We start from the raw sequence: 14,375 nt of genomic DNA on the forward strand, positions 1-14,375 counted from the left end.
TTCCTCTCTTCCTTTCCCTCTTCCCCTTCCTCTCCCTCTTCCCCTCCCTCCCTTCCTTACTTCCTTCTCTGGTCTATGAAAAAGAAACTATATCATGGCCCCAGGGCCTTGGGGCTTTGGCAGGAGGCTACCCTGCCAGTAAAAGAAGAACCAGTGAAGGGGCCTTATTTGACCTTCTTCTTGGGGTGCAGGGAGTTGGTGTGCCCGCACTTCTTCTTGTGTGACAGTGCAAAAGTGCAGGTTAGCCCAACACTTAAGGCAAATCATCTTGTGGCAGTTGTATTTCTGGGCCAGCTGGCAGAGGGAAAGCTCAATGATGCCATCCTGCAGGCCAAGCACCAAGTGCAGGGTGGACTCTTTCTGGATACTGTAGTCTGAAAGTGAAGCCATCCTCCTGCTGTTTGCCTGCAAGAATCAGATGAGGCTGGTGAGGTGGGATGCCCTCTTTGTCTTGGATTTTGGCATTGACATCCTCAGTGGTGTCACTGGACTCAGCCCCAAGGATGATGATCTTGCCCTCGGGGTCTTCACAAAGATCTGCATCTCAACATCTGCCACAAGACCATGGCCACCAACCTGCACCTTCACCTCCTTAAAGAGGAAGAGGTGGAAAATTTCTTAATGGTAGGTTATCAGCAATGGGTTCAAATTGCTTTCCTGTATGTTGTCAACCTTAAAAATAGATGCTTCCAGTTATTTCACCAGCAAAAGATGGGTTTATTCAGGAATAAAAGAGAATTGACATCTGGGACGAACAAGCTTTGGAAAAACCATAGGAAGTCTGGAGAACAAAGGTACACTTTCTAAGGAGGGAAGGTGTCAGTTGGGAAGGCTGTTAGAAACTCAAAGTCCACTGGAGTAAACTGGGTTCCAAGTGCTGTGGCTTCTCATTGGCTGAGCCATTGAGTGGGTGGGAGGATAGGAAAGCATGTCTGCGTCAGCTGGGACAGTAAAGTAGCATCCATGTGCAGGGTCAAGTCCATCTCTTCCTATTGGGTCTGCTGTCAGTTAAGAGTGGTAGCGTGGCAGGGTGTGGGAGCACCCTTCCCAAACCTCCTGACTCCATTTTAGGAAGGTTTCCCACTATTAATTTTCACAAGATTTATGCCAACTATCCCTGCTACGATTCAACAATATATCCACTAGCGTTTAGGTGGTGGTAATAATGTGAACAAAAACTTGCTAATGTAACAAGTTTTAAGTGACTAACTGGTTCAATTTGCATTTTTTTTTTTTTTTGCTGGTTGGTGGTGGGATTGAATATTTTTAATACTTTAAAACTACGTATATTTCTTATGTGAAATTTCTGTGTTTACTATCATGCAGCAGTTTATTTTTTGAGAATCTTAATGTTTTTATTGCTAATTTGCATTATTTGGAATATAAATATTCTGTCAGGTTAGCTCACAGAAAGATTAGGTCACTGTACAGTAATGAGCTCTCATTGCCTGACTACAATCAATCTTTATACTAGACTGCCTTTTAAAGTTTTAAGGGTGCTTCAACAAATAGGGATTCATTGTAATACTCTTTTTTGCGGGGGAGAAGTTAAGCTTTAATTGAGTACTGTTGAGAATTTAGAGTTTTTCATATTCTACCCATGAGGGCAAAGAAAAAATTGACACAGTGTAACATTCTTTCCAATGCAAAGTACTGCCTTTTTTACGTGAAATATGAAAAAAAAATTAATATAACTTGGATCTCTTTTTTTCTATGTTCTCTTTCCCTCTTTCCAACTCCTTCTTCCCTCCTAGCACTTAGGAAGCCTTACGCTAGCCACACTGACCAGATCACTCTTTTCTAATTATAATTAAGTTAAATTAAGAAGACATTGGATTGCCTCATAATTGCCAGGTACTAGGTTAGGCATCAGTAATTCAGAGATCCATTAGACGTGGTTACTGCCCCTATGGAATTGAGATAAAACAGCAATTAAAATTAATAAAATGAAGACAGGAAGGGAGATATATATGGGACACAGTACAGGGAAAGAGAAGAGAAGTAGTTAGCTGGCTTGAGTGGATTTGCAGAGGATTCCTAAAGAAGTTGATTCTTGGGTGGAGCCCTTTGCCTAGAATGTGTGGGTGGAAAGGACATTCTAGGAATTTATAAAGGTCCTATGACAGAAAGGATGGATCTTTGGTAGTAATGGTAAGTGAAGTATGTGTTGGGACTGTTGAGGGATGAGTCTGTTCAAATGAACACTGGTCAGATCGTGGAAATCTTGTATGCCACTGTCAAAGTCCTACAGAAGACATAGAAATCGTGAAAGAAGTACAGTTTACTGAGTAATGAGTTTAATGAGTCCAAAGGACCCATTCTCAGCAGAGTACTCTGGGAGATTTCAGGATGAGGGAAGTTCTGTGAGTGCACATCTCAAGTCTTTGTGGTTCCTTGAGAAACAAGAAATAAGCTTAAGTTGGTGGTGATGATGCTCTTCCTGTCCAGGGGAAGTTGCTGAGAGATGAGAATCACTGAATGGGAGATCACCTATTTTAGATCCCCAGTCATGTTAACCTGAAACTCAGGTATAATTACCTCACATAATTGCCTTTAGCAAGTTTAGTCATCTGGTTCAAACATCTGGGCTCCAGATATAATTTCAGACGACGCCAACAGTGACATCTTGCTTCCTCGTCTGTTTATTTAATAATGAAAAAGCAAAGTGTTCAGTTGCATTGCAACTACTCGGTTTGTGGATATGCACAGTCTGTTTTCTCTGATGTTATAGGGCCCAGGAGGGAGTAAGCATGGCAGGCCTGCCTTGTGCCTACCAAGCCAGGCTGTGGAGAGGGTTCTTTATTTTATGTACAGAGGCTGCCAAGTAATGGGCACAGCAGACCCATTGAAGGGTTTTAAGCTGAAAGTGAAGGTAAACAGATTTATCTTCTACTAATTATATCACTCTGGAGACAAAATGAAGGTTGATTGGAGAGATCATGATTGGAGATGCCATTTTCTTACTCATCAAGTGATTTGATTATTGAGTATCTCCTGTGTGCAAGGCTCTGTTCTAGGTAGGGTACATATCTACATACCTAGATACAGCATTGTACATATAGTATGGAATCAAACAAAATGAAAAGCTTGCTCTTGTGGAACTTGCATGTTTCTGAAAGGAAAATGATAATGCATAAATAAATTAACTAATTACATAGTATGTTAGATGGTAATAAATGCTAAGGAGGAAAAAAAAAAAAAAAACATGTAAAGAGCACAGGTGTGGGGACCAAAATGGCATCACTGAGAAGTTGATGAGTAGAGGTCACAAGGAGATGACAAGGGTAGGGCATGCACATGTCAGGGGAAGAACATTCCAGGCAGGGGAACAGCTTGTTTAAAGGTCCTGAGACAGGCACATGCCAGGTTTTAGCCAGGGGCAAGAAAGAGAAACATAGTAGGCGAGGTTGGAAGGGTGATGGCAGGGTGATCATAGGGCCCTCTATGCCATTGTAATGAACATGACTTTTACTCAGAGTAAGATGGGAAATTAATGGAAAGCAGAGCAGTAATAATAGCTGCCTTAGGAATAGAAAGGATCACTCTGACCAGACTGTAGAATACTAAGGGTGGAGTCAGGAAGTGATGTGACCTTATAATCATTTATGTGGGATATGATGGTGACTCGGACCAGAGTGATGGCAGTAGAGATAATGAGTAGTGGTCAGACTCCAGGCAGCTTGAAGGTAGAGCTGACAGGATTTACTAATAGGTGTTTGTAGGGTGTAAAAGAGAAAGACTCTTTACTAATAGGTGGATGTAGGGTGTAAAAGAGAATGACTCCTAAAACTTTGGCCTGAGCAAGGGAGTAGAGGTGTAAGAGATTTAAGTTTGAGTGGAAAGATTAAGAGCTTAGTTTTGGATGTGTTATGTTGGAAATGCTTATTAGTGAATCGGTTGGGACTACAGATTAGTAAACTGGATAGATGAACCGGGAGTTGAGGAAAGATGGCTGGACTGCTGATATAAATGGGCGCATTGTAGGCATTGAGATGACATTTAAAATGAGTCTGGCTAGAATGATCTAGGAAGACAGAGGAGAGAAGAGGACCAGCACTGAATTCTGCAGCTCTCCAATACTAAGAGGATGGAGACAAGTTGAGGAACCAGCAAAAGAAAACTAATAAAGATGAACCAGAAAATCCTGGAGTGTTGACCTGAAAGCCAAAATGAAAAGCCAAGAAAGTGGTGTATCAAAGAAAAGGGCATAAAAGTTGTGTCCATGCTGCCATTAGGTCAAGTAGAATGAACACTGAGTACTGAGCCATATGAGTACATAGGGGCCATCGGAAGTGATTTTGATAAGCAGCTTTAGTGAAGAAGCAGCGACAACAGCCTGCTTGGAGTGGCTATACGAGGAATTGACTGGCAAAAGTGGGGCATATAGTGAATATAGACTATTTCAAGTTTTTCTGTAGATAGCAGAGAAATGAGTAAGTAGTTGGTAAGGGAAATGAGATCAGAGGTTTTTTGTTTTTATTTTTGTTTTAAATTGTAAAAGAGAACATCACTAATGTGATGGGAATGATCTAGTGGAAAACAAAAACACATGATATAGGACAAAGGAGGACAATAATTGAAGCAGTATTCTTGAGTGGGTATTGAGATATCCTTCCTAGGTGCTCAAGAAAAAAGGGTAGCCTGTAGTTATGCATTTAGGAGCTATCAGCATCGAGATGGTATTTAAAGCTAAGAGACTAGATGAACTTACCAAGGCATGAATGAAGATTAAAAAAAGAAGTCAAACCTAATTAGAGGTTAGTGAGATGAGAAGGAACCAACAAAACAGACAGAAAAAGATCAGCAAGGACAGTGGGAGAAAAATCAAGAGTATGGTGGCCTGGAAGTGCAGAAAGTATTCCTGGAAGGAGGAAGTGATCCTTCTTGTGAAATGTAGTTGAAAGGTCAAGGAAGATGAGAACCCAGGACTGATGATTACATTTAACAACATGTAGCTTCACTGGTGACCTTGAACTGAGGGATTCTGAAGGAGTTGTGGGCAAATGGTGTCAGTGATAGTCTGGCTACAGTCTCTTTAGGAAAAAATAAGAAAAATTGAAGAGAACATATACTACATTTTTGAGTTTTATTGTGAAAGAAAAGGGAGGAGAAAATAAGTCAAAAGATGGTTTTTAAAGAGAGGAAAAAATAATTACATATTCATAATTATGTAATTTGTAATTGGATGCTAGAGAGAAGTTAAAAATCATGCAGAGGATGTCTCCTCAGGCAAGGGAAACAAAAGCAAAAATAACCTATTGGGATTCTAACAGAATAAAAAGCTTTTGCACCGTGAAAGAAACCATCAACAAAACAAAAAAGCAGCCCACTAAATAGGAGAAGATATTTGTGATTGATATATTTGATATTGGTATTTATTGATATTTTGATGCATCCAAAAGTAGATGGAGAACTTATGAAGCTCAATGCCAAAAAAACAAAAACAAAACTGAAAAAGTCCACCAAAATCTGTGAAAATAGGCAGAGGACCTGAAAGACATTTTTCCAAAAAAGACATCCAGATGGCCAACAGATATGAAAAGGTATTTAACATTGCTTATCGTCAAGGCAAATGCAAATCAAAATCACAATGAGATGTCACCTTACACCTGTCAGAATGGCTAATATCAGTAAGATAAGAAATAGCAAGTGTCGGCGAAGTTGTGGAGAAAAAGGAACCCTCATGCACTATTGATGGGAACGTAAGCTGGTGCAGCCACTGTGGAAAACAGTATGGCAGTTCCTCAAAAAATTTAAGATGAATTACGTACGATCTAGTAATTCTAATACTGAATATTTGCCCAAAGGAAAAAGAGACACTTAGTTCAAAAAGATATATGCATGCCTATTTTTATTGCAGCATTATTTACAACAGCTAAGATAGGGAAGCAACCCAAGTATCCATCCATAGATGAATGGATAGAGAAGACATGGTACACGTACACACACTGAAATATTACTCAACCAAAAAAAAGAATGAGACCTTGATATTTGCATCAATGTGGATGGATCTAGAGGGTAAAATCCTAAGTGAAATAAGTGAAATAAGACGATGGCCAGGTGATTTCACTCATATGTGGAATTCAAGAAACAAATGAACTAACAAAGAAAAAAGAAACAGAAAAACAAAGTCTTAAATATAGAGAACAAACTGATGGTTATCAGAGGGGGGGTGAATAGGGGGATGGGTAAAATTGGTAAAGAGGATCAACAGGACCCTTAATTGTGATGAGCACTGACGAATGTATAGAATTGTTGAATCAGCATATTGACTAATGTAACAGTGCATGTTAATTATACTTCAATTAAAAAAAAAAAAGAAAGAAAATGATGTAGGGGATTGAATTTCCTGAGCAATGTACTTGAGTAGGTGGGTCTTTCAACAGTACATTCATTGTCAAGGAGTCAGAGCAGAGTATATGAGCCCCGGTGGGCAGATATGGTTTGGAGATCATAAAGAAGTTTGTCTTACGATTGCTCTTCCATTATTAGTGAGAAGGAAGCAGCAAGGTTACCAGCTGAGAGTGAGCATAGGGTGGGAGGTAAAAGTAGGAGAGGTGTAAATGAAAGGCCAGAAGATGGGAGAGTGAGTGGGTCAGAGAAGAGCAGTGTCATTGCCGGGCATCGTTAAGGGCCCACTTGAAGGTAGTGATCTTGAACCTAAAGTGACATCCACCACCACTATAGGCTTGCACGTTTTCCCCCACATGCACCTGTGTTTGTGCAGGCATGAAGAGACAGTGGTTGTGTTTAAGAAGGGTCACACTGATGTAGGACAGTGAGAGAGGGGCAAAAGAATTGAGGGATTATAGAATGGAGGGATTGGGATGGTTGACTCTGAAATCTCATCTGAGTAAAGAGGGAGAAGTGGACATGTGGAAGTAGTGAAGAGTTGGTGGGATTAGAGGCTTGTAGGCCCTCTGGTGTGGGATGATTATTGGGAACGCAGAGAAGAGGAGGGTCTGCAGTGGCTGGTATAACCAGGTCCAGGGTGTGATTGTGGAGTGAGGTCCTACGGTAGCATGAAGGACAAGTTACTGAAGGAGACAGGGATAAGAACAGAAAGACTGTGGTTTTGGAAGTATTGAATTAACCACAGGTTAAGATGAATGTAGTGCTGGAGAGAGTGACTACAAGCCGGGAATGGGGGTAGGGGGAGTGGGAAAGTAGCCTGAGGAATGTAGACATCTGTGACAAAGATGGGCCGCAGTGGTGGAGTGGTACAGTGAGGCCCTATGAGGTTCAGAGCTGGGGATTTTGGAGAAATACCAGAAGTAGTAGACTATTAGTATTTGTCTAGGCAGAAATGTTGAAGGAATGTTTTAAGGTGAAGGAGTTGGAGACAAGAGGGTTGATGTAAAACATATTTAAGGGGTAAAACTAATCAGTATACTGATACGAAGTAGAAGGATCCTAATTCTCCGAGTTTTGGCATAAGCGCCTGGGAGGATGGTCATGTACTTTATTAGGTTTATGACAAGAAGTTGAGAATGGTTTTTAAAAAAAAAGTTTTTTTTTTAAAAGATTTTATTTATTTGGGTGGGGAGATTACAGAGAGAGGGAGAAGCTGACTCCCCACTGAGCAGAGAGACAGATGCGGGGCTTGATCCCAGGACCCTGAGATCATCATCTGAGCTGAAGGCAGCTGCTTAACCCCGACTGAGCCACCCAGGTGCCCCTTGAGCATGTTTTATGGGGGAAAAAATAAGATTAATCTTAAATGTATTAAGTTGAGGATGTACAGGAGATCTGATGCAAACATCCAGGACAGTTGACTGGTGGACCTTAGGGAGGAAGGCACTAGAAATCAGGGAGGGTGAGGATTGGTTGAATGCTAAGGCTCCTTCCAACTTAAAGGGTTTGGGGAAGTGATTCTCAGTTCCAGCTGTGCATCAGAATCAATTGCAGGAACTTTTGAAGACAATTGCGCAGTTCCTGACTGACTAAATCAGAATCTTTAGGGGTGATTCCTAAAGTACCCTTACACATAAGTCTGGTGTGCATTTGGGGTTGCAAATGACATGCATTTATGGTCTTTATGGATTGAAATTATTTTTTACAACCCCATTGTCAAAGTAAATGCTTCAACCATCCATATAAAACTGTTACATTAGGCAAGGAAATCCAAACATGGAAATGCTTTTACTATCTATCATTGATCCTTCTTTTTTATTTTTTTTTTAACCACAGTGGGAGTTATCTCAGATTATATTAGTACAGCTGCTGTTGGCACAACTAATAATACATTCTATAGAAAATCTAGCCATAGGATGTAACTGTAGCACCCTGGTACTAACTAAAATCATGGTCTTCTTTATTGCTAGACATGTAATGTGATTACCACTTATTTTTAACTTAGATAGCCATACTGTAAATAAGCTCTCTAAAAGCTTGAGCTAGGCTGTGAGCTTAGAGAAGACCATGGTGCTTGATTGCTGCAGTCTGTCCCTTGTTCTTGCCAATATGTTCCTTTCCTATCAGAAAAACCTGGGGAACAAAGAAAGAGGCATAAATGAAGGGCTACATTTGAACCACTTTTAACACATTATGCTGAAAATCTCAGGTCAAACCTATTTTCAATTGTGATTTTTTTTTCAAATAATATGAATGCGAATTGATAGCATCGCTGAGCGAGCTCTAAAGGCTTCCCCGGTTATTTCAGAAGAAGGAGACTGTTGTTTGCTCTTCTGTAATCTGTTCCACCACGACTGCTACTTGAGATTTAATGTCACTAATATACTGAATTTATAGGTCATCCTTCTTCTGGGGCTTTTAAAGTACTTTGTGTGTATTACTTTAATTTTGAGGTAGCCAAAACTCATCATGTTATGGAAGCTATTTCAGAGAGAGTCTACAAAGAGAGCTAGAAAATCCCCCAAAGTATTTCTTTTTCCTTTCCTCACGCTGTTGGGAGAAGCATCCTTTGATTCTAACTCCAAACTGCTTCCGAGGCCATTTCTGTGTGGATTACTACAGGCTTCTCTGGGGGCATTGAATCCCCATAGGTGCAGTTTGAGAGGATACACTCAGTAGGCCAATAAAGATTAAAATCACAGCTCTTTTTCATTATATTCGGGGTTTTTTTTAATCTTTTAATTTTTATATTGTCTTACACGTCAGTGACTCAATCACAGTGCTCTTCCCAGTGCCTCAGTATGTGGGAAATGGAAAGTTGAATTGGATAGATTCATGAAAGGAGGGCCCCATAGCATATGTCTTTATAGTAAAAGGTGATGTTTTAGGGCTTGCACTGACAGCCCTAAGGACAGTCATCAGATTTGATCTGGGGAATGGATGGAAGTGGGTGTTAAATAGTGGCCTTAATGATGCAGCTTAGAACATGGGGAAATGTCAGAGGAGGATCAGAGTTGGATGTCCACTACCTGATTTTTAAATGTTCAGGAAATGGTTTCATTGAAAATCTTAAAATAGCAAGTGCAAGACATCTGTGGATTTTTTAAAAAAGATTTTATTATTTATTTTGCAAGAGAGAGAGAAAGAACAGGAGCGGGGGGTGGGGGAGGGGTAAAGGGAGAGGGAAAAAATCTTGAGGAGACTCCAGGCTTGGCATGGAACCAGATGTGGGGCTGGATCTCACAACCCTGAGGCTATGACCTCAGCCAAAATCAAGAGTCGGATGCTTAAATAATTAAGCCACCCAGGCACCCCCTGTAGATTTTATGTTATCTTTTTTTTTGCTCTTTTTCTAAGGCCTCATGCTAATCAAACTAACATTCCTGTAATAAACACACTGCAGGGTGCCTGGGTGGCTCAGTGGGTTAAGCCTCTGCCTTCGGCTCAGGTCATGTTCTCAGGGTCCTGAGATCAAGCCCCACATTGGGCTCTCTGCTCAGCAGGGAGCCTGCTTCCCCCCATTTCTCTGCCTGCCTCTCTGCCTATTTGTGATCTCTCTCTCTCAAATAAATAAAATCTTAAAATAAATAAATAAACACACTGCATATGACCTAAAATTCATCAAATAAGACTTATGTTAGCTTGGTAATAACTTCATAAACAATGGTGAATAGCTTCATAAACAATTATGATATATCAGTCATTAATTTTTAATGAATGAAGTCATATTCAAATGCATGAAGTATGTCCAAATTTCAGAAGTTAGAAAGGTCAGAATTATAAAGAGAGACTATCATACTTCTCCAATAATAACACATCAATAGATAAAAGAAGTGGATAGAAATAATGCCACTGAAAGTTTGATTTATGTGAAATACCAATGGAATTTTCTAGTTACCAAGAGAGAAAAAAAATGTTCATGGGACATTTTTTTTAAAAAAAGTGTCAGTAACATAATAAAAGGTGTTATTATTTTTAATTCCAAAGAATTAAATTTTATGGGACATATTTATAGACCATAATATAATAAAACTATCAATAAGTGTGTAACAAGTCACAATACCTCTGGAACCCTAAACAGCTGAACACTGAACTCTTTCAGAGATCTCTTTAATTAAGAAATAAGATATGGAAACTAAAATTATAGACATTGAAAATATGGAAATGAAAGCACATATGTTAAAACTGTGGAGTGCAGCCAAAGCTGTATTTAGGTGACAATTCATAACTTTCGTTTATTGTAGTAAATAGAGTGATAGAAAATGAATATACCAAGCATTAAATTTATGAACTTGGAAGTGGAAAAATAAACTAAAAACATGTAGCAACAAAGCATTAGCAAAACCATAGTAAAAACCAAAAGAACATATTAATGAATTAGTAAAAAATAAAAAACACAAACAAAGGCAGTATTAATAAGCAAAACCAAGATGTGTTTTTTTAAATATACATAAGTAAATATTTTGCTGTTCTGACCAAGAAAAGAATGTGAAAACACAAATATAAAATAAAGGGGATGAGAAGGATTTTAATAATAGATATAGAAGATATTAAGAGAAAATGCCATATATGCCAATTATGTGGAAGTCATAAACATCTTAGAGCAGGCATAGAAAACTTTAGAAGAAACTGAAAGGTGATCAAAGAGCTATTCCCCATTAAAAGCTATAGGTCCAGATATTTATATAGGGTCAAGTCTATCAAAATGTCAAGTAATGCATCGTCCTCTCTTATGTTGGAACCATAATAGTCATTATAGTCATATAGCAATATTCATAATAGTCATTGCAAATTTGTTTTAAATTCTCATTATAAAAAAATACTTTACTTGGGCACAAGGATTAAATAAAGGTCACTATCACTTTCACTGTCCAGAAAGAGTCACTGTTAACTTCTTTTTATTAGAAGTGGGATTGCTATATCTAGGCTTATACACTTTAAATATTTGATTAAAAAAACTATCAAGTTGTCCTCTGGAAAGATTTAACAATTCACATACTTTTAAAACTGTTTTAACCATAGAAAAGATACGGAAAGCATTCCAATTAATTTTATGAGGCTGATATAAAATCTATCAAAGACAATAGGAAAAATATCCTTATTCACATAAAAGATGAGTTAAGCACATAAATGCCCAAGAGCTATGTTAAATAGCAGAATAAATACAGCTTTGTATTAAAAGCATGATATACTATAGGGGTACCTGGGTGGCTCAGTCAGTTAAGCATCTGAATCTTGATTTCAGCTCAGGTCATGATCTTGGGGTCATGGTATTGAGCCCCATGTTGGACTTCATACTGGGTGTGGAGTCTGCTTGGGATTCTGCCCCTCCCCCTCCCCCCTGCCCCATGCATGTGCTCTCTCTTTAAAAAAAAAAAAAAAAAGAATGATGTAGTATAACCCAGTGGAACTTTTTGCTTTGAGAATACAAGAATGGTAAAGTACTAGGAAACCAATCACCTATTTCTATACCTGCTCTGAGATGTTTATAATTTCCACATCATTGGCATATATGGCATTTTCTTGTAATCTCTTCTATATATGTTATTAAATCCTTCTTCTCATTCCCTTTGTTTTATTTTAATATAACTATTAAGTAATATTACTGATATAATTATATAATTAATAAATTATTAATAGTTGTGATTATTTTTTTAAAGGATTTATTTAGTTATTTGACAGAGAGAGATATCACAAGGACGGAGAGTCAGGCAGAGAAAGAGAGGAGGAAGCAGGCTCCCCGCTGAGCAGAGAGCCTGATGTGGGGCTTGATCCCAGGACCCTGGGTTCATGACCTGAGCCAAAGGCAGAGGCTTTAACTCACTGAGCCACACAGGCACCCAGCGATTATTAAATTATTAATTAATAATAATACCAATGAGACATAATAGAACCTGATGCCAGATTTCATTCTGAGCTTTTCATATAATAATTCATTTAACACAGCCACCTTGAGGTAGGTTCTAGTGCTATCCCCACTTTACGGAAGAGGAAGCCAAAGTGTGGAATAAGTGGTTTGTCTCCCTCTGCACAACCAGTAAGTCATGGAGCTGGAAACTGAATGTGAAGTCCACCCTGTTAATCCTTATGCTGTGATGTACAGAATCTCATTTTGGGTCCTCAGTGCTGCTTGGTTGTTCTTACTTGTCATCAGCCCTTTTCCTTGCCCTTCTCTCCCTCCTCTGAAGCTCTACCTCTACTCTCAATTTCCACTTCTCAGAGAAAGTAAAGACTAAGCAAAAACAAACAAACGCAATAGAACAGACATAGAGTGACATGGCATTATAGTATTTGGTAAACATGGCATTTCAAATCAGTGGGGGGAAGAAATGGATTATTCAGTAAGTGGTGTTGGGAAAAGCACTGTATTTCTGCTCTATTATGCAAACTTGTCATGTGTTTTAAATTTTTCAAAAAATAAAATCATTAAAATTCTAAAGGAAAGTATAAGATAACTTATAATCAGGATTCTTTACAGGTGACAGGAAAACATTAATAATAGTGGCTTAAATACAGAGGGTTCATTTAAAAAAAAAAAGTACTTATTTATTTTAGAGCCAGAAAGAGAGCATGATCAGGGGGTTAGGCAGAGGCAGAGGGGGAGAGAGAGAATCCCAAACAGGTAGGCTCCATGCTGAGCATGGAGCCCATCTTGGGGCTTGATCCCATGACCCTGAGATCACAACCTGAGCCAAAACCAAGAATTGGATGCCCAACTGACTACTACCCACTTGCCCACACACAGCTTCTAACTGAAAGTCACCTCATGGGCTAAGATGGCTGCTGGAATTCCAGCACTCACATTTACATTCCTGGGAGAGACAAAAGAGTCCACCTCCAGCCCAAGTCTGCTCTTCTTAAGTAATCTTTTTGGAAGTCCCTGTCAATCAATACTTGTGCTCTCATCTCTTGATCAGAATTTAGTCACATGGCCATACCAAACCTGGGAACGTAGTCTTTTGGTGTCAAGCCAAATGCAATTTAAGTTTCATTGTTTTTGGGAAAACGGAAAAATAGGTATTGGGTGGCACCTACCAGTTTCAGGCATTATTTTAGGTAGTTGAAGCCTTCTTTAGTGTGACCCCAAAGCCAATAACCATAAAAGACAAGCTTGACAGATTTTGGCAAACACAGTAGCAACAGTATTTTCTTTTGCAAAAAGCATTATAAACAAAATAACAACAAGCCACAAAATGAGACAGAATAATTGCAACGAATAACATGTAATTAATATTCTTAAAATGTAAACAAAAACTTGATTGCCTGTTCCTTTTAGAGAGAAAGTATCAATTTTTTGGTTCTTCTTTAGATGTACATTATAGACGAGATGAAACTCAATCTTATGCCTACTCTTTTAAGAAACATTTTGGCCGAGGAGAAACTTTTTTTTTGTTTGGCGTGTTTTTATTTTAATTCTCTGCCTCTCAAGGGATAATACTAGAGTCCTCTGTTTGATGCTACCCTCTATTAATACACATACATTGCTAGGCTATTTGATTTAGGGCAGATTCAGCTAGATTACCTGAATGCTCAATTAACTGCTATGGTGAGAATTATCTGCTTTCAGAAGGAGAAAATCAAATCAGTAGCCATTCTCAGTTTCGTGCTTCATCAGGAAGTGAATTAAAGTGAAACCATTAGTGGTCATTTTTCTAAAATCTTCTAATCACTGAATTTCAAATCCTAGAAAAAACTTTGCATGTTTTTAATGATTATTACAGACTGGAATGTTTTTACTGAGTTCAGGACTGAGGGGCATTATTAATAATGGCAACAATAATTCTTCGCAGCTTTCTCTTAATATCTTCTGATTAACAAGCAAGTTGGAGCCAAATGATTTCGGCTATTTGGTATCCTTGGTAACCACTGTTAGATGATGAATTCAATCAGTTAAAATTAATTTCTTGTGAAAATCTGCTTCTAGGAGAAAGTATTGGCTTTGATATTTAGATGCACAAGAAATTCGTATGTGTATGTGTGTATCTCATCAGATATGGATAATGTCTGATAAAAATCTGCAA

General features: G+C 38.7%; 1 protein-coding gene and 1 pseudogene across 2 annotated transcripts in view; one reads left to right on the top strand and one right to left on the bottom strand.

Annotated features, from left to right (window-relative positions):
* The window catches only part of SYT9 (synaptotagmin 9), a 199,109-nt gene that overhangs the window by 7,732 nt on the left and 177,002 nt on the right, over window positions 1-14,375 (top strand). The window lies entirely within an intron of this gene.
* Window positions 165-817, bottom strand: LOC116599308 (annotated as a pseudogene).

Source organism: Mustela erminea, chromosome 9 (genome assembly GCF_009829155.1).
Source record: "Mustela erminea isolate mMusErm1 chromosome 9, mMusErm1.Pri, whole genome shotgun sequence".
Classification (NCBI taxonomy): domain Eukaryota; kingdom Metazoa; phylum Chordata; class Mammalia; order Carnivora; family Mustelidae; genus Mustela; species Mustela erminea.